Source organism: Halichoeres trimaculatus, unplaced genomic scaffold (genome assembly GCF_033239565.1).
Source record: "Halichoeres trimaculatus isolate MK-OKI-2021-1 unplaced genomic scaffold, fHalTri1.1 fHalTri1_scaffold_143, whole genome shotgun sequence".
NCBI classification, from domain to species: domain Eukaryota; kingdom Metazoa; phylum Chordata; class Actinopteri; order Labriformes; family Labridae; genus Halichoeres; species Halichoeres trimaculatus.
The window spans coordinates 20001-25070 of NW_027437322.1; positions in this window are offsets into that span (position 1 = coordinate 20001).

The window sequence follows — 5070 nt, forward strand, 5'->3', positions numbered from 1 at the left end:
AGGCGGAATATACTATACCCTCACCAACGGGGGCACGGGACCGTGATCGGGTGAGAGAAGGGCGAAACACTGCCTCGGGGCTGCCACTGCGGGTGCAGGCACCCGTAGTGGCCGTACTCACGTCCTGACGGGAAGCACGCATGGCTAATTGTGAGCTGGGCCTCGTGCCCCTGGTAGTCGGAATATACTTCACTGTGACCCACAGGGGCACGGAAGCCGAGATCCGTTGTAAGTAGGGGGGAACCCTGCCTCGAGGCTGCCTCAACAGGCACAGGCACCCGCAGTGGCCGTACTCACGTCCTGACGGGGCACACGCATGGCTAGACGTGAGCTGGGCCTCGTGCCCCTGGTAGGTAGATAATACTTCACTGTGACCGGCAGGGGCACGGGAGCCGAGATCCGGTGTAAGTAGGGGGAAACACTGCCACGGGGATGCCACTGCTGGTGCAGGCACCAGTAGTGGCTGTACACATGTCCTGATGGGACACAAGCATGGCCAGTTGTGAGCTGGGTCTTGTGCCCCTGGTAGGTGGAATGTACTTTATGGTCACCGACAGGGGCAAGAGAGCCGAGGGGCGGTGTAAGCAGGGGGAAACACTGCCCCGGGGCCCCCCACTGCAGGCATAGGCACCCGTAGTGGCCGTACCCATGTCCTGTGGGGGCCATTACATAGCTAGTTGCGAGCTGGGCCTCGTGCCCCTGGTAGTTGGAATATACTTCACTGTGACCCACAGGGGCACGGAAGCCGAGATCCGTTGTAAGTAGGGGGGAACCCTGCCTCGAGGCTGCCTCAACAGGCACAGGCACCCGCAGTGGCCGTACTCATGTCCTGAAGGGGCACACGCATGGCTAGATGTGAGCTGGGCCTCGTGCCCCTGGTAGGCGGAATATAATATACCCTCACCAAGGGGGGCACGGGAGCCGTGATCGGGTGAGAGAAGGGCGAGACACTGCCTCGGGGCTGCCACTGCGGGTGCAGGCACCCGCAGTGGCCGTACTCACGTCCTGACGGGAGGCACGCATGGCTAGTTGTGAGCTGGGCCTCGTGCCCCTGGTAGTCGGAATATACTTGATGGTCACCTACAGGCCCACGAGAGCCGATCTCCAGAGTGAGTAGGTGGAAACACTGCCTCGGGGCTGCCACTACAGGCACATGCACCCGTAGCGGCAGTACGCGTGTCCCGGCGGGGCACACGCATGGCTAGATGTGAGCTGGGCCTCGGGCCCCTGGTAGGCGGAATATACTATACCCTCACCAACGGGGTTCACTGGAGCCGTGATCGGGTGAGAGAAGGGCGAGACACTGCCTCGGGGCTGCCACTGCGGGTGCATGCAGTACGCATGTCCTGACGGGGCACACGCTTGGCTAGAAGTGAGCTGGGCCTCGTGCCCCTGGTAGGCGGAATGTACTTCACTGTGACCCACAGGGGCACGGAAGCCGAGATTCATTGTAAGAAGGGGGGAACCCTGCCTGGAGGCTGCCACAACAGGCGCAGGCACCCGCAGTGGCCGTACTCACGTCCTGACGGGAAGCACGCATGGCTAGTTTTGAGCTGGGCCTCGTGCCCCTGGTAGTCGGAATATACTTGATGGTCACCTACAGGCCCACGAGAGCCGATCTCCAGAGTGAGTAGGTGGAAACACTGCCTCGGGACTGCCACTACGAGCGCAGGCACCCGCAGTGGCCGTACGCATGTCCTGACCGGGCACACGCATGGCTAGATGTGAGCTGGGCCTCGGGCCCCTGGTAGGCGGAATGAACTTTGCTGTCACCAACAGGGGCAGGGGGGCCGATCTCCAGTGTAAGCAGGGTGAAACACTGCCTGGGGACTGCCAGTCCGGAGGCAGGCACCGGTAGTGGCTGCACACATGTGCCGACGGGTCACACACACGGCCGGCTGTGAGCTGGGCCTCGGGCCCCTGGTAGGCGGAATGAACTTTGCTGTCACCAACAGGAGCACGGGGGCCGAGAGCCAGTGTAAGCAGGGGGAAACGTTGCCTCGGGACTGCCACTACGAGCGCAGGCACCCGCAGTGGCCGTACGCATGTCCTGACCGGGCACACGCATGGCTAGATGTGAGCTGGGCCTAGGGCCCCTGGTAGGCGGAATGAACTTTGCTCTCATCAACAGGGGGAAAAGGAGCCGAGATTCAGTGTATGAAAGGGGGGAAACACTGCCTGGGGACTGCCAGTCCGGAGGCAGGCACCCGTAGTGGCTGCACACATGTGCCGACGGGTCACACACACGGCCAGACGTGAGCTGGGCCTCGTGCCCCTGGTAGGCGGAATATACTTGATGGTCACCTACAGGCCCACGAGAGCCGATCTCCAGAGTGAGTAGGTGGAAACACTGCCTCGGGACTGCCACTACGAGCGCAGGCACCCGCAGTGGCCGTACGCATGTCCTGACCGGGCACACACATGGCTAGATGTGAGCTGGGCCTCGGGCCCCTGGTAGGCGGAATGAACTTTGCTGTCACCAACAGGGGCAGGGGGGCCGATCTCCAGTGTAAGCAGGGTGAAACACTGCCTGGGGACTGCCAGTCCGGAGGCAGGCACCCGTAGTGGCTGCACACATGTACCGACGGGTCACACACACGGCCAGCTGTGAGCTGGGCCTCGTGCCCCTGGTAGGCGGAATGAACTTTGCCGTCACCAACAGGGGCACGGGGGCCGAGAGCCAGTGTAAGCAGGGGGAAACGTTGCCTCGGGACTGCCACTACCAGCGCAGGCACCCGCACTGGCCGTACGCATGTCCTGACGGGGCACACACATGGCTAGAAGTGAGCTGGGCCTTTGGGCCCCTGGTAGGCGGAATGAACTTTGCTCCCATCAACAGGGGAAAAGGAGCCGAGATTCAGTGTATGAAAGGGGGGAAACACTGCCTGGGGACTGCCAGACGGGGGCAGGCACCCGTAGTGGCTGCACACATGTGCCGACGGGTCACACACACACACAGCCAGACGTGAGCTGGGCCTCGTGCCCCTGGTAGGCGGAATATACTTGATGGTCACCTACAGGCCCACGAGAGCCAATCTCCAGAGTGAGTAGGTGGAAACACTGCCTCAGGGCTGCCACTACAGGCACAGGCACCCGCAGTGGCCGTACGCATGTCCTGACGGGGCACAAACATGGCTAGAAGTGAGCTGGGCCTTTGGGCCCCTGGTAGGCGGAATGAACTTTGCTCTCATCAACAGGGGGAAAAGGAGCCGAGATTCAGTGTATGAAAGGGGGGAAACACTGCCTGGGGACTGCCAGACCGGAGGCAGGCACCCGTAGTGGCTGCACACATGTGACGACGGGTCACACACACGGCCAGCTGTGAGCTGGGCCTCGTGCCCCTGGTAGGCGGAATACACTTTACCGTCACCAACAGGGGCACGGGGGCCGAGAGCCAGTGTAAGCAGGGGGAAACACTGCCTCGGGACTGCCATGGCAGGCTAGGGCCCATGTAGTGGCTGTACACATGTCCTGACGGGAGCCTCCGTCGCCAGCAGGCCAGCCAGCCGGCCGGCCGGCCAGCCAGCCGGCCAGCCAGCCAGCCAGCCAGCCAGCCAGCCAGCCGGCCAGCCAGCCAGCCAGCCAGCCAGCCCTGCGCACCTCTCACACCAGGGCACCCACGCAAAGATGGACCCCCAGAGGACCACCCTGGCATTGGGAGCCTGCCTCCCTCCTCCGCCGGCCAGCCAGCCCTGCTCACCTCACGAACCCGGGCACCCACACTTAAGCCACCCTCCGCGGACTAAACCCCACAGCCCCGGCCCCAGGAGCTCCGCGCCCCTGGTAGTCGGACGGGGAAGGAGCCGTGCTGTAGTGTCCCTGGCCCTGGACCTGCAACACGGAGGGGGGAAGCCTCGTACGCCTCTTTGCCTCCATACTCCCTCCCTGCCCTGGCACCGCTCACACCCGCACCCCCTGGGACCACAGTCCCAGTCGGAGCCTCCCTCCTCCGCCAGCCAGCCCTGCCCACCATCCGGACCCGTGCACCCACACTTAAGCCACCCCCCGCGGACTAAGCCCCACAGCCCCGGCCCCAGGAGCTCCGCGCCCCTGGTAGGCGGACGCGGGAGGAGCCGTGCTGTTGTGTCCCTGGCCCTGGACCTGCAACACACCCACACACGGAGGGGGAGCCCCGTACGCCTCTTTGCCTCCATCCTCTGGCCCTGCACCGGAACCGCTCGCACCCGCACCCCCTGGGACCACGGTCCCAGTCGGAGCCTCCCTCCTCCGCCAGCCAGCCCTGCTCACCTCACGAACCCGCGCACCCACACTTAAGCCACCCTCCGCGGACTAAACCCCACAGCCCGGGCCCCAGGAACTCCGCGCCCCTGGTAGTCGGACGGGGAAGGAGCCGTGCTGTAGCTTTGCCTTCATACTCCCTCCCTCCCTGCCCTGGCACCGCTCACACCCGCACCCCCTTGGACCACAGTCCCAGTCGGAGCCTCTGTCGCCCACCAGCCAGCCCTGAGCACCTCTCAGACCCGGGCACCCACACTTAAGCCACCCCCCGCGGACTAAACCCCTCAGCCCGGGCCCCAGGAGCTCCGCGCCCCTGGTAGGCGGAACCCGATTATTGGCAACTACCAAAGGCCAAGGAACCCAGCCGGGGTGAACAGCCCGGCTCAGGTACGCCGTTCACCCGTGTCCCCCCTGGCCTGTGGTTCACGCGTGCGGCCCGTGCAGGTGCCCGACCGTGAGATGTGGGGATGCGATGCGAAACGGCACGGCCCGGCACGGCCCAGCGCGCCCGCCGCCCCCCCCCTCGCGCCCCTGGTAGTCGGAGGGGAGGGAGGAGCCGGTGGGGCCCGCGCCCACGGCCGACAAAAACTTGGATCGAGGGCTGACTTTCAATAGATCGCAGCGAAGGAGCTGCTCTGCTACGTACGAAACCCCGACCCAGAATCAGGTCGTCTGCAAGTCATTTAGCACCAGGTTCTCCACAAACATGCGGTGCGTGATAGGAGAGGGGCGACCGTCGTCCGGCCGCGCCCCAGCCCTGTCGCGAACGGCGCTACTCGCCGGCCGAAGCCGGTTATCCGGGGCCAACCGAAGATCCGCGGCGCTATGGTA